The 24,936-nt window shown below is 43.1% G+C and overlaps 1 pseudogene; it reads right to left on the bottom strand.

Moving 5' to 3' along the window:
- Positions 1-252: 252 nt before the first annotated feature.
- LOC116354712 (MAM and LDL-receptor class A domain-containing protein 1-like) lies at positions 253-8,905 on the bottom strand (annotated as a pseudogene).
- Positions 8,906-24,936: the final 16,031 nt, after the last annotated feature.

Raw genomic sequence — 24,936 nt, 5'->3', positions numbered from 1 at the left:
GAGACGGGGGAGTGTGAAAATACAAATGTAATTGCTTTTCTCCCCTACTGCTTTCTCCTCTCCGCCAGCAGCTGACCCAGACTCCACAGTGAATTTATACAGGCCCTGCAGGCCAACAGACTGCATTAATTCACTACACCACTCTACTCTCCCACTGGCACAATGGAACCGGTTTATAGTGAGCAGGGAGGAACAGAGAAGGAGGGAGGGAGGGTGGGAAGGAGGGAACAAGCGAGAGAGAGACGTGATCATTCAAAGAAATGGCAGGGATGTAGAGTGTGGAGTTGGGAAGAGAAGAGGAAAGGAGCAGAGGGAGGAGAAGGAGAGAACGGAAGGGGAGCGCAAGAAAAATAGAGGAGTCAATTGAGAGCAAGAGAGAACCTGTGAAAGTGGCTGACCTCCCACCACACACTCAGTGGTAAAGGAGATGTCATCCAGGGCGATGTCAGTCCACACGTCACCCCCCCCCCCCCCCACTTCTGCCTGGAAGGTCTCTCTGAAGGGGGCCGTGTTGGACAGGATCATACTGGCATAGAAACACCGATCACCATGGTTACTGCTGGCGGCCCACATCAGCAGGCGGGTCCCACTTGGACCAACCATGTAGACCTGAGTGACACGCCACGAGATTTCAGCACTATAAATGTCACTTAGCCATGACTTAACAAGGGAGACACACAGTGAGTACAAGGATGCACAACTCAAGTCTTTAAGTTATTTATTAGGACATGACTTAAAGGGAAGTTCAGGATTTTACAACTTAATGTTAGATGGTTCCTCACCCTGAAAGAGGTCTATGGGCCAGGAGAAACTATAATCCATAGTTCGGTTTTCTTTAAACAGCTAGCAATAAATCTATGGATGTGATGGGGGAACCATTTAACATTAAGTTGTAAAATACTGAACTTTCCCTTTAAGCTTTAATCCTACCTTTAATGTCCCCATCCTGTCTGATCCATGCAGACTCATAGGTGACCCAATCCAATACTGGCTGGGGATGGGTTACGTGTTGTAACCTCGGCGATGTCACCTTCCCTTTCTGTGGCACAGTGCACGTACAGAAACTTCCCTTCTCCACCTGTGGATCATGGATAGAAATATGTAGACACATTATCTAGTAATTTCTCAGCTAGCGAGTCAAATCAAATGTGCAGTATTGGGGCCTAACAGTATATCTTCCTCACTCACAATTCCTTATCGGTCCCTGATCTTGCATCCTATGTCTCGTAAACACACGCGACAGCCCTCTCGACACCGCCTTAGCCAGCTATGGCACCGAAAAGCTAGCATTTTGGCGGCGTGGGTGGTAGCATTTTAAGATAAGGAGGGAGGTTACCAATCCAACTCGGTTACATAAGCCTATTGGTTCTAACAAGGACCCAGATCATTTTCTGGTGAAGTGACATGGGCAGGAAAATCTCTGTGCCCTAAATGTGATTATTCTGCTTGACGAGGCCACTGAGGCCACTCCAGAACAAAGTGGACGTTTTCCATATGTGCTAGATTGGATTTGGGGGCATCTCAATGTGTGGTGATTCACACACACCACAATATTCCCACCCGGAATACTGTATCTCCCTGGAAAATGGTCCGGAATCTTCCGCAGTCCTTTATTCCTCATCCCTGTCTCCTTCATTCTAGGAAAGAGCTGTATGCTGGTTTTTGTTATGTTTTCTAAACTTTTAATCAGCTTTCATGTGCAACAGTAAAGCAGCTAATGCGTGATTAGGAATTTAACATGTCCATGAAGTCTGCCTTTATAATCACTGCAGCCACTCATCTGTGTGGCTCCTCAGTCCCCTCCACCATCACCATTCTTTTGTATTCTCTATTGTAGAGTCCATAAGCTGTGTGTGTGCGTGTGTGTGTGTGTGTGTGAGAGATCTGTTGGCTAGGTCCATCGATCTGCCTCCCCAGTGAGATCATAAGGTCTGCCTGTGACACAAAGCACTGCCTGGTGTCCACATTCATCTCCACGATCAATGAGCTGGGTGGCCAGTCACAGGGGGGGGGGGGGGACGACACACTCTGGCTTCATCCAAAAGGGCATCCTATTCCCTCTGTAGTGCACTATGTTTGACCAGGGCCCATAGGGCTCTTTTCAAAGTTAATGCACTATATAGGGCATAGTGTGTTGACACAATATGTTTTCCATTCTGGATAGGTGTGTTCCACTATTACAACAATTGTTCTAAAGTTCATGGGTCAATTTGTTGCGATGTAATGCATCAGATAATGGTGTAACGATCGGCTTTCTACTTGGTTTGTGAACAAGTACACAAACACACACAGACACAGAGAGGCACATAGACACACACAAAACTCTTCCAGCCCAACACTAGCCCCGGCAGCCATGTTTTTAACAGCACACAAACCAAACAGCTGTAAATACCCCCTTAAGATTACCAATAAACAGAAGAATGCTGGAATTTCCTGTGTGGAAATCCTCTTATTGCCACGGGAACATTGTCAATCTGCTTCAATGCTTTGGGAGAGTCTTAAATCTGCCACAGAAGATTGTATTCTGTGTGGTATACAGAGCTAATAAGTAATGGACCCAGATGACTCCCTGAACTCAGGCATTCAGGCAGAATGATACTCCATGGGGTGTTTCCCAAATACCACCCTATTCCACCCTACCACCCTATTTTTAGGGCATTATTTTGACCGGGGAACATAGGACCCTGTTCAAAAGTAGTGCACTATATAGGGAATATGGTAACATTTTGGTTGATCCCATTACTGTAGTGGTATAGGACCCAAGTTTTCCCTGGGCATGTGATCTGTTATTTTTTTATTTTTTTTATTTAACCAGGCAAGTCAGTTAAGAACAAATTCTTATTTTCAATGATGGCCTAAGAACAGTGGGTTAACTGCCTATTCAGGGGCAGAACGACAGATTTGTACCTTGTCAGCTCGAGGGTTTGAACTTGCAACCTTTCGGTTACTAGTTACTAGTCCAACGCTCTAACCACTAGGCTATGAAGTCTGTCTTTATAATCACTGCAGCCACACTACAGACTATCTTTCTCATCTTTTGGTCAGGAACAACTCCGGGCCCTAGTTATATTCTATTCTACCTGTTCAGACCACGTGGTCCGTAAAACCACAAGGTCCAAGGAGGGCAGTACTGACCAGGTCTGTGGTCAGTGAGGAGTCCAGTTTCATGGGTGACTCTTCTGGCCAATCCTCCAGTCAAGGTCATTATTGGGGTTCTGAGTCAGCTGGCAGGTCTCCTCCCACATGTCCTCTGGCAATTAAAAGTTACAGGAACCTGGTAGGCTTATTATATGGCCTGGGAGAGAGAGTGATTGGGGAGAAGGGGAGAACGAGGGAGGGAGAGAGAGAACTTTTGTGAGTGTAATGTTTACTGTTAATGTCTTTATTGTTTATTTCACTTTTGTTTATTATATATTCCACTTGCTTTGGCAATGTAAACATATGTTTCCCATCCCAATGAAGCCCTTACATTGAATTGAGAGAGAGAAAAGTTGCAGATGACTCATGTATCTCCCTCTATCTCAAACGGACCTCCCCACAGGTATAGTGCAGTAGTCCCTAGCTCTGGTCCAGGTGCTGAGCTGTCAGCAAGCCATCCATAACTGCCGTAACCAGTACTCCCCAGCTCTACTCGCAACAGTCCACCTCGTACTGTATGTCTCGTCTGCACAGTCGGCCTCACTGTCACACACCAGGTGGGACTCGATGCACTGGCAAACAAAGTCTGTGACCACTGTACAGGATGGTGACACCACTGCACCTGGAATACACACTGGCGGGAAGTGGGTTCAGAAAAAAAAGAAAAAAAAAATGTATTGAAAATGGTTTTAATTATGCCACCACCGAAAAGGGCACTTGGCGAGTAGGGGTGCAAAGGTGCATGTGCTCAGCACAGGTAGACTCCTATCTGTGCACGTGCCTGTGTGTGTATGTGCTTTTGGCTTTACTATTGTTGTGGGGACCAGAGGTCCTCACAAGGATAATAAAACGAGGACAATCAGATTTTGCCGGTCTCCACAAGGAAAATGGCCATTTTAGGCTTAGGCGTTAGGTTTAGGCTCACAATTAATTAGAATTAGGGTTAAGGGTTAGGTTTAGGAGTTTGTGATTAAAGTTTGTTTGAAATATGTAGAAAAGGAGAGTAATTGCCCATAATTCTGCTTCAAATTTTGATCATCATGATTTAGTGACTGTAAAGAAAATGTATTGATCTACAGGGATTTTTTAAAGACCGACTAACTTTGTTTTGTCTGCTTGGACTCGAGATAAGTATAGTTACATTAATCTTTTTGCAGGCAATCATGTTATTTTGGTGAATCTATTTGCGATTCTGAGAATGTAATGTAGTTTCGGTGAATGTTTTTATGTTTTGAGAATGCAACATTTTGAAAAGGCATTTACTGTTTTGCAAAAGGCCACAATGTTTGTCTTGTGAACTGTTTTAAAAATGGACAATATTGTTCCAAAAAATGCTTGTACACAATTGAGAAACCGTAACTCAAACCCAATCTGCTCTCAAATTCCTTTTCACTTCCTATTATTCTGATTCTTTAAAGGCACACTCACATTTGTTTTATTGTTCTTGTGGGGACCAAACAATTTATTCGTATTCAAAAAACTATTTTCCCTAACTCTTAAAGGGATACTTTGGGATTTTGGCAATGAGGCCCTTTATCTACTTCCCCAGTCAGATTAACTCGTGGATACCATTTTTAAGTCTCTGTGTCCAGTTTTGAAGTTGCTAACACCTGTTATTGCAGTCGCTAGTTAGTATTGGCTCGCGAAACTACCTCTAACTTCTTTCATACTGCACGCAAAGACATACAATTTGTATCCACGAGTTAATCTGACTCTCACTGCCAAAATCCCAAATTACCCATTGAACCCTAACTTTAACCACAAACCCCTAACCTTAAGCCTAAACCAAATTCCTAAACCTAACCCTAATTCTAACTAATTGTGAGCCTAAACCTAATATTATTCCTGATTTAAAAAAAAATGAAATAAGCACATTGTGTGCAGGATTCATTCGTCGGTATCATCACTATCCAATTCCATGTGTTCAATACAAAGGCTAGTTTGCTAATTGTATTGTAGACATTCCATTGGTGCACAGAAACACTATCCCCAATAGAAATAAGGAAAGGTGAATAAAATGGAGGAACACAACTGATATGAATGTATAGACCACAATCCACACCTAAAGCAAAGCTCTATAATGGAAGGAAACAGTGGTGGAGATGTTGACTTAGGAGTAACCCAACTTCATTCTCTGCATCACTGTCCGCAATATTGTAAAACATCATAACAATTAGACAGTTCCCATTGCCTAGATCTTTCCATATATTGTACTGTCAGCCTGTTATATCTGGAGTATTTCTCCTGTCTTATTTGGTGTCCTGTGTGAATTTAAGTATGCTCTCTCTAATTCTTTCTTTCTCTCTCTCTCTCGGAGGACCTGAGCCCTACGACCATGCCTCAGGACTACCTGGCCTTATTACTCCTTGCTGTCCCCAGTCCACCTGGCCGTGCTGCTGCTCCAGTTTCAACAGTTCTGCCTGCGGCTATGGAACCCTGACCTGTTCACCGGACGTGCTACCTGTCCCAGACCTGCTGTTTTCGACTCTCTAGAGATAGCAGGAGCGATAGAGATACTCTGAATGATCGGCTATGAAAAGCCAACTGACATTTACTCCTGAGGTGCTGACCTGTTGCACCCTCGACAACCACTGTGATTATTATTATTTGACCCTGCTGGTCATCTATGAACATTTGAACATCTTGGCCATGTTCTGTTATAATCTCCACCCAGCACAGAAGAGGACTGGCCACCCCTCATAGCCTGGTTCCTCTATAGGTTTCTTCCTAGATCCTGGCCTTTATAGGGAGATTTTCCGAGCCACCATGCTTCTACACCTGCATAGCTTGCTGTTTGGTGTTTTAGGCTGGGTTTCTGTGTAGCACTTTGAGATATCAGCTGATGTAAGAAGGGCTTTATGAATACATTTGATTTACTGTAGGACACTGATGGGGTGATTTAGAATTTTGTGCAGTAGTATTTGCCAAAAACATTCAACACAATTGCACACATTTCTTATATTCTGAGGACAGAACACTTAACACTTAACACTTGTGTATTCACTGATGACATTTGTATTTAAAGTTTTGCAAAAAGTGGTCTAAGATATGCAAGTCAGGTATTTAAGGCATGTTTTTGCACCCCCTCAAGCTCGTGCAGTGGAGGAGATCTTCATGGGCTCTCCAGTCTTCATGCCTCAGGACAACCTGGCCTGATGACTCCTGGCTGTCCCCAGTCTACCTGGTCGTGCTGAAGCTCCAGTTTCAACTGTTCTACCTGCGGCTATGGAACCCTGACCTCTTCACCGAACGTGCTACATTGACCCAAACCTGCTGTTTTCGGCTCTCTTTCTCTCTACCCCAACCGGCCCGGCTATGAAAAGCAAACTGACATTTACTCCTGAGGTACTGAACTGTTGCACCCTCTACAAGCACTGTGATTCTTTTTTGATGTTCATCTATGAACGTTAAACATCTTGAGGAACAATCTCCATCCAGCACAGCCAGAAGAGGACTGGCCACCCCTCAGAGCCTGGTTCCTCTCTAGGTTTCTTCCTAGGTTCCTGCCAGTCTAGTGAGTTTTTCCTAGCCACCGTGCTTCTACATCTGCATTGCTGTTTGGGGTTTTAGGCTGGGTTTCTGTGTAGCACGTTGTGACATCTGCTCATGTAAAAAAGGGCTTTATAAATACATTTGACTGATTGATTGAAAATGATCTGTAAATATATTTGAGCATTTGATCATTGCTGTTCCGCTATAGATATGTTTCAACACAGATCCAAAAATGGCAAATATATATATATATATATGTATGTATGTGTGAATGTGTGAATGTGTGTGTGTGTGTGAATGTGTGTGTGTGTGTGTGTGTGTGTGTGTGTGTGTGTGTGTATATATATATATATGTGTGTGTGAATGTGTGTGAATGTGTGTGTGTGTGTGTTGGAGATGGGCAGTGCAGGGGTCTGGCCAGTTGCACACACTGCAAGGCAGCCCATGCTTATTGTAAGGTTGATCTAATGTGGAACACCTGTCTGTGGAAGAGCCTCTAATTAGAAGGCTCTGGCATGACAGAAAATACAACAGGGATGTATTCAGTAAGAACCAAACGGAAGCAAAAGAGCTGAAACAGGGAGGGACTCAGCTGAATTTGTCCAATAAGAAAAGCTTGTTTTCATTTCTCGTGGTGTGCACTAATGAATACAAGCCAGATTCTGTGAACCCTTTCAACTAAGAAGCACCCAACACACAAGTATAAACAGACATGAATCTGTATATTAGATTCTCTGCTAACTCTGATAGCATATCAGGACTAGGCTACATAATAACAGAATGGATCGAAAAGAAATGAAGCTATTTTGATACTCGTGTGTGTGTGCGTGCTTGCTTGCGCGTGGTGGGGTGTTAGCAATTGAATTGCTCATTTTCCTCACACAGCAGCTGGTGTGTTGAGTGTGTTAGACTGTCAGTATCAAAAACAATTTAATAAGCCAGTGTTTGACTGAGGAAGAGCAGCACAAGCATTTCTACTCACAGGTGTTAAATTGCGGTGTGCTCAAAAGGCAACTGGAAGACTCAAAGATAGACGCACATTTAAATGCTGCTGGAGCACTCGCATCTCTTTAATACATGTTATTCAAATCGTGACTCTATCCTAAGGTGCTATTCCTAGATTTGGTTGTTTTTCTCTACAGGTTTCCATGGGTTAAGCTCCAATTTCAAGCATAGAAACTGACATGACTTGAAATGAATTACATTTCTTTTCATTGCGAGGGAATTATATATTTATTTCCATATTGTCAGAGGATCCCGAGAGCTATGCAGGAATTATGCCAATGAACAACTGTTCACTTAAAATGAACTTGTACGTTTCACTATTTAATCCCTGAATCTTGGTGTAATGGTTTTTAGAGTCACGTTCCGTTTGCAGAACATCTTCAAAGACAAGACTAGAGACTTTCTGAAAAGAATCACCCCCGCGGCAGGAGTTCAGTAGAGAACAGTGTCAGTAAAGTCTAGGACTAACACCTAGTACAAGGAATAACAAATTCAATCCTGATAGGATGTTGCCTAGAAAGACATACAGTATACCCCAGGCATGTGTGTATTAGCATGTAAGAGACAGATTTAATACAAGATGCACTGAGTGTATAAAACATTGCTCTTTCCATGACAGACTGACCAGGTGAAAGCTAGGATCCCTTATTGAGGTCACTTGTTAAATCCAACTTCAATCAGTGTAGATGAAGGGGAGGCGACAGGTTAAATATATTTTTTTAAGCCTTAAGACAATTGAGACATGGATTGTGTACGTGTGCCATTCAGAGGGTGTACAGGCAAGAACAAAGATTTAAGTGCCTTTGAACAGGGTATGGTAGTAGGTGCCAGGCGCACCGGTTTGTGTCAAGTCCTGCAATGCTGCTGGGTTTGTCACACTCAACAGTTTCCTGTGTGTATCAACAATGGTCCACCAACCACAAGACATCCAGCCAACTTGACAGAACTGTGGGAAACATTGGTGTCAACCTGGGCCAGCATCCCTGTGGAACACTCTCGACACCTTGTAGAGTCCATGCCCCAACGGATTTGAGGCTGTTCTGCAACCCAATATTACGAAGCTGTTCCTAATGTTTGGTATACTCAAGCCCTGCTGGGACTCTGTACCTGTATACAAATGTTGTGGGTGCATGGGGTCACTTACTGGGATGACAGTCTGAACGACAGGCTTTAGAGAGCAGCCAGCTCCACTCATGCCTCTGGAGCGTATCCCCTCAAAGATCACCTCCAAGTTCCTACGCAGAAGAACCTCGGCCCGGAATTTGTGCATAAATTGGTCATCAAATTCGATCTAATCTTCATCTAAGTCTCAACAATAGACAAACATAGTGTGCTTAAACTAATAACACACAAATGATTGTCTTTTTCTCGTCTATATTGAATACATAATTTAAACATTCACAGTCTAGGTTGGAAAAAGTATGTAGGCTAACCAGGCCCTATAGGGTATAATGGGTCACGTGTTCAGGAAAAGCTCTGGGCACTAGTTATTCTGTCGATAATAGATAATGAGAGAAGCAAGGAATACTCATTTTGATCCAGCTGTCCAATCGGGCCTAATAAAAAGACACTTGTGGGCCTACCCTGGCACCCTGGCCTACCCTGGCACTTTTATGCTTATGTGCTTATTTCTTTGTCCCGCTTCAATTAAAGGGACAACCGGGAATTTAAAGAACAAAGTGGTCATTCTACTCAAAACAACAAAAATGCATGTACCATTCCCAGATCACCCCTTTAAGGCAGGAGAAATGTTGGAACAAACACACAATATATTTCCTCCCAGTCTGCTGCCAAACTACGTAATCGTGGACTAATTGGAACACGAGTGAGGAGGAAGTGGTATGGACTGAATTGGTGTCCCTGATTGAGACAGATATAGATTTTTTGGGGGGGGGTTGTTTGTGGTCGTTTTTGGTTGTTTGGGCAACCCGTTTGGGGTTGTTTGGGGTACCTGTTTGGGGTCATTTGTGGTTGTTTGGGATACATGTTCGGGGTCGTTAGGGGTTGTTTGGGGTACCTGTTTGTAGATATTTGGGGTTGTTTGGGGTACCTGTTTTTTTTGGGGTGGGGTAACTGTTTATGATTGTTTGGGGTACCTGATTGAAGTTGTTTTGGTTGTTTGGTGTGATTTTCTTGTGGCTGGCCATTCCTTAAATATACATGTCTCATCTATGATATGTGATTGACGGTCATTGCAAGGACAGAGGTAATCTCATACAAAAACTTTGAGATACAGTATAGTCCAAAAACAGAAGTTTACTGTAGCTTCTTGGACTACCAAATGTTTGCCAAGGGTCTCCGTTTTCATAGCCACTGCAATGAAAGAGCCTGGACCTAATCTACTCAAAACAGATGACAGATAATGTTATTTTCTATTCAGAAGTTTAAAAGCATATTAAAATGCACCCTAGGATGAGCCATATACATTCTGTTTTCTCTCTACCAGCCTACTATATGCCAATGAAGTCCTTGCTAGAAGTAATCTTGTTACGGAAGGGTAAAACATAGATTAATAGCCAGTTTTACCACAGGACTGATCTAGATTTATGTGCGATATAGGAAGGGAGCTCCATCCATAAAACGAGTCTCGGCGCTGCAGCTGATGAGTGGATCGTACAGGCACGGTTCATATTTGATGCCTCGATGCGATATCAATTGAGGCACTTATCAGATCAATTTCAGAGTTTATTCGAAAGAGTTCACACTCTCCGCAGCCAAACCCGTAAATCCACTTTCTGCATAATGAGGCCGGCTATACATTTACATAATTGTATCATTGGTATAAATTATATCACATTTGATGATAGACGCAGGACCCTAAACGGACGGCGAAAGTTGTAATCGCCATTAAAATAAATATTCAATCCATCTCCCCAATGTCTTACTATTATATTGAATGTCCTGGTAAGATGAAATCCAATTTATATTCATGGCCTTTTCATTTTATGGGGCCGCCGGCAGCTGATTGGCTGTCGGCTCACCTTCAAATCAGAGAGCATTGTTTTTTTTCTATTCTGTCGAATATTCCGTTGTTGAGAAGGTCTATGAGTAAAGTGATGCGGAGGCGGATGTGTTACTATGGCTGCATTTACACAGGCAGACCAATTCTGATATTTCTTTCACTAATTAGTCTTTTGATCAATCACATCAGATCTTTATACATCAATTAGTGAAAAAAAATATCTAAATTGGGCTGCCTGTGTGTACACACACACACACACACAGAATATTTTTCACCAGCAAAAGACCGATCATTCAAACATTGTATAACTTTTGGCTTACTGGACACTATAATGAAGATACGACCAGTCAAGACCAGAATCGTGGACACCAAGGCTGACAACTGCTGAGACTGAAACTGTCCTAATATGGACACCGTACCTATGGAATCTCTATGGGTCCAATTAATTGGGATTTCTTCTGTTTGAGAGGCACTGAGATCTTGACAGAAGCAGATAGGAAATACAACAATTCAAACAAGCGATTCTGACTCACTGAGTAATACTGTACTACAGTAATACCAAGGAACTTAGTAAACTCTGGTAGAGGAAGTTTTGAACATTTGGTTGGGGGCACCTAGATTCACCAAATAAAACAGCAATGATTGAATGAAATCATAGCCGCAGGAAGTAGGAGTGCTGAGGGTGCTGAGGCGCCCCCTGAAAATTCTGAATAAAAAAATCTATATTATAGAAAATAAAATGCAACTTATAATAATTATAATAATCATTGTACTAAAGTAGTGCACTGGGCCTTTAATAGTCCTGTATTAGCAGGCAAAAAGATTTGTCCAGCAGGTCAAAAGTAGCGTACTACATATAGAATAATGTAGGGTGCCATTTGGGATGGGCACAGTGTCACAGACTCCCTAAAGTGTTTGTTACCTCCCGATGGGCTGAGCCATTGTTAGAGTTGTAACTAGTACGATCATGACATAACTCAGAAGTTCCCAATGCTGATCTGAATAGACAGCTCAGTGGCGTAAACGTTACGTGTTTAGTGTGTAAAGCCAGGTACAGGCAGTCCTCCCTACCTATCAAGGACTCCCCGAGTCAACTACAGTTCCCTTTGTTCTGCAAACACCTTTGAAGACAGACCGCCTCTCTGTTGATATTGTATTTACACTGTCCTTCAGAATGGTGTGTCGGTCTCTCTCTCTCTCTCTCTCTCTGTCTGTGTGTACATGATTTACATGCCTTGGCGACAATCTACATGTGACCCATTTCCAAAAACTGGGAGTGTGACAGAGGTCACTACTTCACAGGAGAGGCATTTAAATGTAGAAAACGTGCCTTTTTGAACATGTGAACTACTATTTGCCGTAATAACAAACTCGTATGTAATCTGTAAATAAAATAAAATAAAATAATAAAATATGAAATCACGAAGACATGGAGAAAATACACAATCGTGCCTAGTCCTGATTGGTTGAGATAATGAGGGGGCTGGGACATTCACGAGAAAGAGTCCCATGCTGTCACATCCTGCTCTCCTCTACCGCGGATATTTGAAATATCTAATTGGATTTACTCATATTTTCATCATGGACAACATGCAAAGTGTAGCTACAGCTATCAATAACAGTGTTGTCCTGAATACTGCTGCTGGTATCAACAAGGCTCTCTGTCTTCTGTGGCAAAAGCAGTCTGGACTGGTCGGAGCTGAGTGGGAAGGATTATTTTTGAAAGTGTTTCAGTCTGAGTAGGTGGCCATGATGGTACAAAAGCCAGATTGGGAATTTAGCCAGGACACCGGGGTTAACACCCCTACTCTTACGATAAGTGCCATGGGATCTTTAGTGACCACAGAGCGTCAGGACGCCCGTTTAATGTCCCATCCGAAAGACAACACCCTACACAGGGCAATGTCCCCAATCACTGCCCCTGGGGAATTGGATAAAAAATTTTGACCACAGGAAACGGTGCCTCCTACTGGCCCTTGTAGGTTACTACCTTTAGCACTTGAAGTTAGAAGTATTTTAATGTTGAATTTTTTTGAAGAACTACCTCACTGCTTTATCATTTTACTATATTAATATGTGTATTCTTTGAGATTTGTGGGTCTAAGGCTTTAGAAAGTGTGTTCAATGTGAAAGGTTGTCTTTAGTACTCAACAATAGGCAACTTAACACTTAATGGTTTGCCTAATGGGGGGAACTTGGTGAGATAATGTTCAGAGTATCCATTTTTGCAATGCCTTCGGAAAGTATTCAAACCGCTTCCCCTTTTCCACATTTTGTTACTTTACAGACTTTCTTTAATGGGGGGGGTGGTAAATCAGCTTTAATATTGCAGATAGATTGTATCTTCCATCAATGCAATTGTCTGCATCATTTCCATTCCCCCATATATATTTTTTGTGAATATTTATTTCTATATACACACATACACACATACAGTACCAGTCAAAAGTGGACACACCTACTCATTCAAGGGTTTTTCTTTGTTTATGTTTTCTATATTGTAGAATAATAGTGGAGACGTCAAACACATATGGATTCATGTTGTAACCAAAAAAGTGTTAACCGTGACCAAGAAGCCGATGGTCACTCTGACAGAGTTCCTCTGTGGAGATGGGAGAACCTTCCAGAAGGATAACCATCTATGCAGCACTCCACCAATCAGGCCTTTATGGTAGAGTGGCCAGACGGAAGCCACTCCTCAGTAAAAGGCACATGACAGCCCGCTTAGACTTGGCCAAAAAGGCACCTAAAGACTCTCAGACCATGAGAAACAAGATGTAACTCTTTGGCGTGAATGCGAAGCGTCATGTCTGGAGGAAACCTGGTAGCATCCCTACGGTGAAGCATGGTGGTAGCAGCATCATGCTGGGGGGAATGTTTTTCAGTGGCAGGGACTGGGAGACTAATCAGGATCGAGGGAAAGATGAACAGAGTAAAGTACAGAGAGATCCTTGGTGAGAGCCTGCTCCAAAGCGCTCAGGACCTCAGACTGGGGTGAAGATTCACCTTCCAAAAACACACTTTCTAATTTTGGAACATACGACCGAAAAGAGATGGTCGGCCACATTTGAAGCTCAACAGAGCAGTCCTTAGTCCACAGTGGCAAGAGGTACTCCTAACTCCTAATCTAAGCTGATTGTACTGTGACCTTAGAACTCGTGTGAGACACTTTTCCCCTCATCTCCATGACAGTGAACTTTCAGAAAGGTCATGTTCCATCTACGTGAAAGAGGGCGATATGTAAAGTAATCAACACAAAGTGTCAGACAGTCAAACAATCAGTGGGTTGGAGTCAAATTCCAGGTCCAACTGTGCACAGTCTGGGGTCAAAGCATTAATGCTCCCGTCTTAGACAGAGACTAGGGTTTTATCCCCGTTCCATCTGTTACTGCCCGTCTTCCCCTCTGTCAATTTATAACTGTCTCAATAATGTGGAAAAAGAATCCCAGGTCCAACATTAGCATGCTGCACTATCCTGAGGCCAATCAAATGCCTGGTTGGCTCAAAATCCAATCGATGCAGCTCAGTTAAACGAGCGGGGTAGTAAAATGAGAATAATGTAGGGTATTACCTTCATACATGGAACTGCACTACTGCACTTTACAGCCCCATATGTGATTCCTGATCTGTGATGTGAATAATTTAATTATAATTACCTCACCCTGTACAGTCCTCTATCCCCATGTGTTTTTGTATGGTGTCTGTTGCTGGTTTATATGTCCTGTAATGTGTTTTTGTATGGCGTCTGTTGCTGGTTTACATGTCCTGTAATGTGCTTTTGTATGGTGTCTGTTGCTGGTTTATATGTCATGTAATGTGTTTTTGTATGGTGTCTGTTGCTGGTTTATATGTCCTGTAATGTGTTTTTTTATGATGCAAGACAGATTTCTGTGAAGACAGAATAGCCTACAATTCTGTTATCTTTGCTTATTATAGCCATCTATTGACATCACAAAGATGACACCATTGAGAGCCAGAATGGATGCTGTGGGGTTTAGATGATGTTTTTAACAACCATCCCCTCAGCCACCAACAATTAGCTTCAGGCTCTAATGGGTTGGACTCGTAATGTGCGTCTCAAATGCACTCTACTCCCTAAATAGTGAACTGCTTTAGACCAGGCGCTATATAAGGAATAGGGTGCCATTTGGATCGCAACCCACTCTCATTGCCTGTAGCTATCCTTCTCACACCTCCACCGTGAGTTCTGTTACGCTAGCTTGTGCTAGCAGCCCAGCCTCTTACATAACAGTTGCCTCCTTTATCAGGGGAAGCTTAATGAAATGCTAATTCCAGTAGGTGGGATACTAACCCTCACATCTAGAAGAGGAATAAGAGGCTTTGCTGGAATTTACATGACTTTCTGACCTGCTTTGCAAATTAAACATAATGGTTCCTGCTGTATGTGCAAGCTCACACACCCACAGGGAACCAAACCTGTAACCTGTACGCTAACACACAAACACATGCACAACCGAGTCACACACAAACACAGGATGCCACAAGTGTATGGGAACACACAGAGCAGTATGTGTGTGCTCAACATGCACGGCTTGTACTCGATCTACAACCCACACGAATTTGAATCTAAAAATAATTGTCATTAGTCCTCACCCTTCATACAAACATAGTGATAGAGGTGACAGTCTCTCACACACAGGGAGAAACATCTGTACACTAACACACACACACACACACACACACTTTGAGCACTACCGTGCCAAGTTTAATCATGTTTGAGATTAAACAAACCATGCACAGTAAGAAACAAGAGAACTCTACCAGGTCACACTTTATTTGGATAGTCTGGATAGTCTATCAACAAACTATGTGTTTATAACCAACTGCTTGCTGAGGTTATGGTTAGGTTTAGAATAAGGGTTAAGGTTAGGGAAACACGCCGCAACAACTTGCAAATTAAACAAGCACAAAGTAAAAAAACAAAAAAAAACAATTGCAGGGTGTCAGATTAAAAGAGGAGCAGCTCGGCCCAGCTGGTGGGGTCTGCCCTGGTCTGGGACAACCCTCACACCTTCCGTGCCCCCTCGTCTCTACCCTCCTGCAGATTTCCAGGCTGTGGAGCACTGGCACGGAGAGTGACAGGTGTCTGTCTTGCCCTTCTGAAAATTACAGTGAACATGGCAACAGGACTGCAGCTCTAACATGACATTACAGTACCTGGCACACTATTCTCTTTGTAGTGAACTACTGTTAAAAAGGGCCCATGGGGTCAGGTCAAAAGTAGTGCGTTACAGTGCATTTGGAAAGTATTCAGATTCAGATTTAATGACCCCCCCTCATCAATCTACAGACAATACCAAATAATGAAGAAGCGAACACTTGTTATAGATTTTTGCTAATTTATTAAAAATAAAAACAGAAATACCTTATTTACATAAGCATGCAAACTCTTTGCTATGAGACTCGAAATTGAGCTCAGGTGCATCCTGTTTCCATTGATCAGCCTTGAGATGTTTCTCCAACTTGGAGTCCACCTGTGGTAAATTCAATTGATTGGACATGATTTGGAAAGTTACACACCTGTTTATATAAGGTCCCACAGTTAACAGTGCATGTCAAACCAAAAACCAAGCCACGGAGTCAAAGGAATTGTCCATAGAGCTCCAAGACAGGATTGTGTCAAGGCACAGATCTGGGAAAGGGTACCAAAAAATTGATGCAGCATTGAAGGTCCCCAAGAGCACAGTGGCCATCGTTCTTAAATGGAAGAAGTTTGGAACCACCAAGACTCTACCTAGAGCCATCCGCCCGGCCAAAGTGAGCAATTGTGGGACGAGGGCCTTGGTCAGGGAGGTGACCAAGAACCGGATGGTCACTCTGAGCTCCAGAGTTCTTCTGGAGATGGAAGAACCTTCCAGAAGAACAGACATCTCTGCAGCACTCTGCCAATGATGCCTTTAAGGTAGAGTGGCTTGACGGAAGCCACTCCTCAGTAAAAGGCACATGATAGCCACTTGGAGTTTTCCAAATGGCACCGAAAGGACTTGCAGACCATGAGAAACAAGATTCTCTGATCTGATGAAACCAAGATTGAACTCTTTGGCCTGAATGCCAAGCGTCACGCCTGGAGGAAACTAGGCACTGGTCATCACCTGGCCAATACCATCCCTACGGTGAAGCATGGTGGTGGCAGCATCATGCTCTGGGGAAGTCTTTCAGCAGCAGAGACCGGGAGACTAGGATTGAGGGAAAGATAAATGGAGCAAAGTACAGAAAGATCCTTGACAAAACCTGCTCTAGAGCGCTCAGGACCTCAGACTGGGGTGAATGTTCACCTTCCAACAGGACAACAGCCCTAAGCACACAGCCAAGACAACGCAGGGGTGGATTTGGGTCAAGTCTCTGAATGTCCTTGAGTGGCCCAGCCAAAACAGACTTCAACCCAGTCATCTCTGGAGAGACCTGAAAATAGCTGTGCAGCAACGCTCCCCAGCGATGCGCCCCATCCAACCGGACAGAGCTTGAGAGGATCTGCAGAGAAGAATGGGAGAAACTCCCCAAATGCAGGTGAGCCAAGCCTGTAGCGTCATACCCAAGAAGACTCGATGCTGTAATCTCTGCAAATGGCTCTTCAACAAAGTACCAAGTAAAGGGTCTGAATACCTATGTAAATGTGATGTCAGGTTTTTTGGGGGGTTTTTTGTGCAAAAACTCATAACCTGTTTTTGCATTGTCATTATGGGGTATTGTTTGTAGATTGATGAGGGGGAAAACAATTTAATACATTTTAGAATAAAACTGTACTGAAACAAAATGTGGAGAAAGTAGAGGGGTCTGAAAACTTTCGGAATGCACTGTATACAGTCTATGGTAACCATGGCAACGAATCATATTTATCTATGCATCAGTAAAACGGCACTTACTAACTTTATTTGCTGACATCCTGTGGACAACCAATGCTTTTGGTGGAAACAAAGCTACTGTATTTTCTGCTGTAATCAATATATTTGCTAGCCTGAGTGTACGTCTGTTCGTGCTATCATGCCAACTCCTTGTCACTCATTGTCATGCCAAACATGTTAGAGTTGGCAAAAAAAAAAACAGTTCTGGGACCAGGCTATGGAATTGCCAAACTCTATTCCATATGTCCATTCCTCAACATACTGTAGCTAAAATAATGAATGTTCCGTACCTTTACCAGGAAGCCTATTGCCTGATGCTTTTGTGGGAAATGTAGTACCAGAATTGGGAGGTTGTAGGTGCCACGAGACTCCTTCCACACAGAGCTCTTCATGTGAGCCTTATCACCTTTCAATCTCACTCTATCGGCCTCCAGATAGACAAAATTACCTGGGAGAGAAAGAGCGAGACAGAGAGAGAAAGACAGATGGACGGAGAGGGAGGCGGGAGGCAGATTGATACCAGCCTCCTCAGGTTGCTCTTGCTGCTGGCGACAAATTACAGTGAGGTGATCAGGGTGCGAGGGAGAGGGGTCAGTGGGTGGTGGTGTAATCACTGCCACAGGTGCCCCCGGATGCGTGCCATTTCAGAAACAGAAAAGGAAACAGAAAAAGTTTCACGGGTCAATGATCAAACATCCAAAGACAGAAAATAAAGTTTTGGATTGAACATGAGTCAGTGATCTAAAACTGCTAGAATTAACCCCTTCTTACCAGGGGCGAAAATCTGATATCAACTTTGGAGGGGACAATTACATGACATTTTCTCAAGAGCAATTACTGAGGGGGACACCAAAAGTAGTGCTGTAACACATAGCCTACGTTGTAATATGTTAAATGTATATTGAGGAACCATAATTACTACTACTGGATAATTGATATGTACAGTAGTTAACTGAAGGGTTGTCCCAACTTGTTAAAACCATTATAATACTAATAATAATAATTGTTATAGCAGTGTTCCTTATCAGTCCAGTATGTATGCAGGTATTTGTATTTACAACCAGCAAAACCAAGCAAGGCCCATAGGTGGTAATGGTACTGTACACTGTATGGGTGCAGGTTTCATAAGTACAATGAACATGGTGCGATCTCATCTCAAAGAATCTTCATTGAGAACCATCACAAAGTTGGTCTCCGCACTGAACCAACCTTTTTATTAAACTTTTTCAGATTAATTTAGGTTGACACCTGGTCCTGCCATGGCTGTGACACTGTCCTCTGAAGTCTCTCTCCTTGGCTCTTTCCCTTTCACCACCCTCACTGCCTCACAGTCTGTCTCCTAGAAAATAAATAAGGTGTTTTGCCATACTCCTAACTACCAGTACCCAAAACTACACAATTAATCACAACAGCAATACCATTGCCTTAAACAAATCTTAGTTCAGTCACCAGTTGAAGTTGAGAGTGGGGGTATCCATGGCATTTTCTAATTATGTTTGTTTCATATTGGCTTGTTTCCAACAATAGCTGAATTTGCAAAGCTAGCGAGCACCAATTCTGTTTCTGTGGTGTTTGCTATAATCTTTTCTATCGTTAGTTTTCTCCAAGTTCGGCACACATGTGCTTCAAAGTCCCATAGCGTCAATTTAGCTTTTGCAATGAGACCATTAAAGATATTTTAAGACAAATGGTAGAAGAGAGTGTAGTTTTGTTCAGTTGGGAGTTCAGTTTATCGCTAACCTTATCACAGGGACAAAGATTCTATCTTTGACGATGCCACATAAATGGAATAGGTACTAGCTAGCTTGATAGTTCATGTTTGCCCGCTAGCTCTGCTCATTCAGCTAGTGTGTGTGTGTGTAAACCCTGCCAACATAAAAACAAAAAAACATTGTTATGGTGCGATTGGCTGGATTAACCTCACGTCAGTTACGTGCATTGATTGCCTTTCAGACAGTAGATACGAACCCTCTGTTACCTGCCAAATAAGGAACTGGCAGTGGATCAAACCATTGTGAGGAAAAGGTTGGGGAGTTTCTCCCATTCTTCTCTGCAGATCCCCTCAAGCTCTATCAAGTTGGATGGGGAGCGTCGCTGCACAGCTATTTTCCGGTCTCTCAAGAGATGTTCGTTCGGGTTCAAGTCTGGGCTCTGGCTGGGCCACTCAAGGACATTCAGAGATTTGTCCCGAAGCCACTCCTGTGTTGTCTTGGCTGTGTGCTTAGGGTTGTAGTCCTGTTGGAAGGTGAACCTTCACCCCAGTCTGAGGTCCTGAGCACTCTGGAGAAGGTTCTCATCAAGGATCTCTCTGTACTTAGCTCTGTTCATCTTTCCCTCAAACCTGACTAGTCTCCCAGTGCCTGCCACTGAAAAATATTCCCACAGCATGATGCTGCCTCCACCATGCTTCACCGCCTTCAGGCCAAAGAGTTCCATCTCCAAGTGGGCTGTCATGTGCCTTTTACTGAGGAGTGGCTTCCGTCAGGCCACTCTACCATAAAGGCTTGATTTGTGTGGTGCTGCAGAGATTGTTGTCCTTCTGGAAGGTTCTCCCATCTCCACAGAGGAATTCTGGAGCTCTGGCAGAGTGACCATCGGGTTCTTGGTCACCTCTCTGACCAAGGCCCGTCTTGGTGGTTCCAAACTTCATCCATTTAAGCATTTGATAGAGGCCACTGTGTTCTTGTGCACCTTCATTGCTGCAGCCATTTTTTGGTACCCTTCCCTAGATCTGTGCATCAACACAATCCTATCTCGGCGCTCTAAGGACAATTCCTTCGACCTCATCACTTGGTTTTTGTTCTGACATGCGCTGTCAACTGTGGGACCTTATATACACAGGTGTGCGCCTTTCCAAATCATGTCTAATCACTTGAATTTGACACAGGTGGACTCCGATCAAGTTGGAAAAACATCTCAAGGATGATCAACGGAAACAGGATACTCCTGAGCTCAATTTCAAGTCTCATAGCAAAGGGTCTGAATACTTATGTAAATAAGGTATCTTTTTTATCTTTAATACATTTGCCAACATTTCTAAAAACCTGTTTTTGCTTTGTCATTATGGAGTATTGTGTGTAGATTGATGAGGGGGGGAAAAACATTTAATTCATTTCAGAATAAGGCTGTAACGTAACAAAATGTGGAAAAAGTGAAGGGGTCTGATTGCTTTCCGAATGCCCTGTATAGTGTAATGCTCTGTATAGGGAATAGGGTGTAATTTGGGACAGTGTTTATTCTGTTGAAATGTATTTCTGTATCAAAGCGGTGGTAAAGTAGTTATGAATTTCCATTCCAGACAAAGATTCATAAATAGAACTAATGTTATTTTTCTTATCAATACTCTACCTTGAGCCAAGAAATATCACATCATTCTGAGGATATTATTTAAATGGTGTACAATATTATTTGAGGGGTTATGTGATTAAACTAATCTCATCAAATTCTGGGATATGGATTTTCATGTATTGGCAGAGCAGGTAGGGAATGTAAAAAATGTCCTCATCAATCCAAATACGCCATTGGACTCTAATCCAATGTTATCATGTTTGGTTCAGCAGATTTGAAGGAAAATGCATTGTCCGGGAACCACGGCCAAGGGAAGTTTTTCCAATTGCTCAAAGCCCCAAGATGTTCAGAGCCCCAAACTGCAAGTTTCATGATTATATGAACATATCGCCTGTACTATAACACAGAAATCACTAATACACTACCATGATCATTATTCAGAGTGTGATAAAATGCAGGTCTTATGCCATGGAGGGAGCCAATGCCCAAAGTCCAATCAAAGACGTTGGCAAGTGTGCTCTTCCAACCACAGCGACCATGCTCGAAGGAGCAGGAAGTCCCACAGACCTTTTCATCAGTGCCGTCACCACAGTCGTCTTGAAGTCACTTGTCTGGATGGAAACACTGGTCATTCTTACACTGTAGGTGACCAAGAGGACATGAGCCTTAGGGACAACACACACACACTTTAATGCAATATAGAAGCATGAGAGACCATTACACAAGATCAATCTACACTGAACAAAAATGTAAACCAACATACAACAATTTCAAAAGATTCTACTGAGTTACAATTCATCTAACTCAATAATAAAAAATGACGTAGGCCATGGAAGAACTGGGACATTTTCAGCTTCTAGGAATTGTGTACAGATCCTTGCGACATGGGGCCGTGCATTATCATGCTGAAACATGAGGTGATGGCAGCTGATGAACGGCACAACAATGGGCCATAGGATTTAAATTTAAATTGCCATCAATAAAATGTTATTGCGCTCTTTGTCCATAGCTTATGCCTTCCCATACCATAACCCCACCAACACCATGGAGCACTCTGTTCACAACGTTGACATCAGCAAACCGCTCACCCACACAATGCCATACACGCTGTCTGCCATCTGCACGGTACAGTTGAAACCGGGATTCATCTGGGAAGAGCACCCTTCTCCAGCGTTCCAGTGGCCATTGAGGGTGAACATTTGCCCACTGAAGATGATTATGACGCTGAACTGCAGTTAGATCAAGACCCTGATGAGAACTACGAGCACGCAGTTGAGCTTCTGTGAGACGGTTTCTGACAGTTTGTGCAGAAATTCTTCAGTTGTGCAAACCCACAGTTTCATCAGCTGTCCGGGGGCTGGTCTCTGATGATCCAGCAGGTGAAGAAGCCGGATGTAGAGGTCCTGGGCTGGCATAGTTACGCGTGGTCTGCGGTTGTGAGGCCGGTTGGAGGTACTGCCAAATTCTCTAAAACAACGTTGGGGGTGGCTTATGGTAGAGAAATTAACATTAAATTATCTGGCAACAACTCCGGTGGACATTCCTGCAGTCAACATGCCAATGGAACACTCCCTAATAACTTGAGACATCTGTGGCATTGTGTAGTTTGTCAAAACTGCACATTTTAGAGTGGCTTTTTATTGTCCCCAGCACAAGGTGTCATGGCAAAGGAGGATTGTCATGGCAAAGGAGACATTTTCACTAACAGGGATGTAAACACATGTGTGCACCAAATTAGAGAAATAAGCTTTCTTGTGCATATGGAACATTTCTGGGATCTTTTATTTCAGCTCATGATACTTGGGACCAACACTTTACATGTTGCGTTTATATTTTTGTTCAGTGTATTATATAGCACTGAATGGCTTACACATGAAGGCCTGGGGAAGCAGCAGTATCAGGGTCTGTGTAGTTAGCATGATGTTGGCATGCATTAGCCTCCTCATACATCATGTAGAGGTCAAAGTTTTTTAAAATTGTTTGATTTTTTTGTTCACCGTATTTAACCAGGTAAGCTAGTTGAGAACATGATCTCATTTACAACTGCGACCTGGCCAAGATAAAGCAAACCACTGCGACACAAACAACAACACAGAGTTACACATGGAATAAACAAGCATACAGTCAATAACACAATAGAAAAAAATTATGTTTATATACAGGATGTGCAAATGGCGTGAGGAGGTAAGGCAATAAATAGGCCATAGTAGCGAAATAATTACAATTAAGCAGATGATGTGCAAGTAGAAGTACTGGTGTGCAAAAGAGCAGAAAAGTAAATAAAAACAATATGGGGATGAGGTAGGTAGATTGGGTGGGCTGTTTACAGATGGGCTATGTACAGCTGCAGCGATCAGTTAGTTGCTCAAATAGCTGATGTTTAAAGTTAGTGAGAGAAATATAAGTCTCCAGCTTCAGCGATTTTTGCAATTCGTTCCAGTCATTGGCAGCAGAGAACTGGAAGGAAAGGCGGCCAAAGAGGTGTTGGCTTTAGGGACGACCAGTGAGATATACCTGCTGGAACGCGTGCTACAGGTGGGTGTTGTTATCGTGACCAGTGAGCTGAGATAAGGCGGAGCTTTATCTAGCATAAACTTATAGATGACCTGGAGCCAGTGGGTCTGGCGACCAATATGTAGCGAGGGCCAGCCGATTAGAGCATACAGGTCACAGTTGTGGGTGGTATAAGGTGCTTTGGTGACAAAACGGATGGCACTGTGATAGACTGCATCCAGTTTGCTGAGTAGAGTGTTGGGTATTGAGTAGAGTAAGGGTCAGGCGTAAGCAGAGTGAAGAACCACTCAGTTGAGAGGGGGTATGTAAGGTCAGGCTGCCAAGCACTAGGGCTTATGTCCAAATGGCACCCTACTCCCTATATAGTGTACTACTTTTGACGAGAGCCCTATTTGCCATGGTCAAAAGTCTTGCACTACATAGGGAATAGGGTGCCAGTTGGGACACATTAGTGCTGTATCGTGTTATGGGTCATGCTACAACATGCAGCCAGGTGACTAGGGAAATAAACACAGCCCGACTGGACAAAGGACAGTGAGATAACTAAAAGTCTTATCCAGTGCAAAAACAACAGCTGTGCGAATTCCCTGTGGATTCTGCTTGGCTCTGGTCTTAAGCCCCTAGCAATTATCACACACACCACACACACATGCTAGATAAACAGCTGTAAGATGGCAGTAAAGTAAAGAAAAGGGAGCTCACCTCTGCATGATCCAAATTTCAACTTCATAATGTAGGGGGGAATCACATGCAGCAGAAACAGTCAAATCCCAATGCACACAACTTAGTCAAGCAAGCCCTTCCTAAGAACTTAACCAGATAGCCAGGACACAAGACAAGCAAAGAGACCTAAAAAGACAATAATTAACGTTGTATATGAAAAGTAAGCCAAGCGAAAGCAAGCAGCCCATCTGAATGATACATTAGCATCTCTTTAAGTCAATGTCTTAGGAGGACAAAAGGAGGGAGCAGTTAGGCATTGTATCAGAAGGAGGGGGAGTAGAGGGCTGAGGAGAGGGGGTGTTGGTGCTGGTTTTAGGCTGTATAGGAGCCAGGCATTCCAGTGGGGTCAGACTTGGGGTTTGGGAGTATTAAAGAGGGAGATGAGGTGTGATGAAGAAGGGTGGTCCCAGTAATTAAAGCAAAGAAAGGGGGATACATCCCCCATAAATCCCCCTAATCCTTTGTTCCCCTTCTTCAGGTGCACAGGACCAGAAGGAATCTGCTACCACCACAGTGACATGGGATGCATCCCAAATGGCAGCATATTCCCTCTATAGCGCACTACTTCTGACCAGTGCCATATAGGATCGGGATATGGAAAAGCAGGAAGCCATTTCTCCTCTGGAGGTAATGAAAGAAAGAGTTTGGTCTACCATGATAGTCCATAGGCTACACTGTCAACAATTTCCATACATTCAAGTCATTACAAGTGTTGAAATTTGTTTCTGCCTTTGTAAGGAGTTGAAAATATACTTGTATGTTCCAGACCTGGTTTCAAATAGTATGAAATTGTTTGAAACACTGCGTATGTGCTTGATTGAGCTTTCCTGGCTTAATGGGCCAAACAGAATAGTAAAAAAAACGCAAACCACTTGGCACACAAATCGTTTTTGAACTCAGGTCTGATATGTTCTACCATAACAGCAAAGCAAGACTAGTTTATTCCACTAT

This window comes from Oncorhynchus kisutch, linkage group LG18 (assembly GCF_002021735.2).
Source record: "Oncorhynchus kisutch isolate 150728-3 linkage group LG18, Okis_V2, whole genome shotgun sequence".
In the NCBI taxonomy this organism is placed as follows: domain Eukaryota; kingdom Metazoa; phylum Chordata; class Actinopteri; order Salmoniformes; family Salmonidae; genus Oncorhynchus; species Oncorhynchus kisutch.
This window is presented reverse-complemented; position numbering and strand designations above follow the sequence as displayed.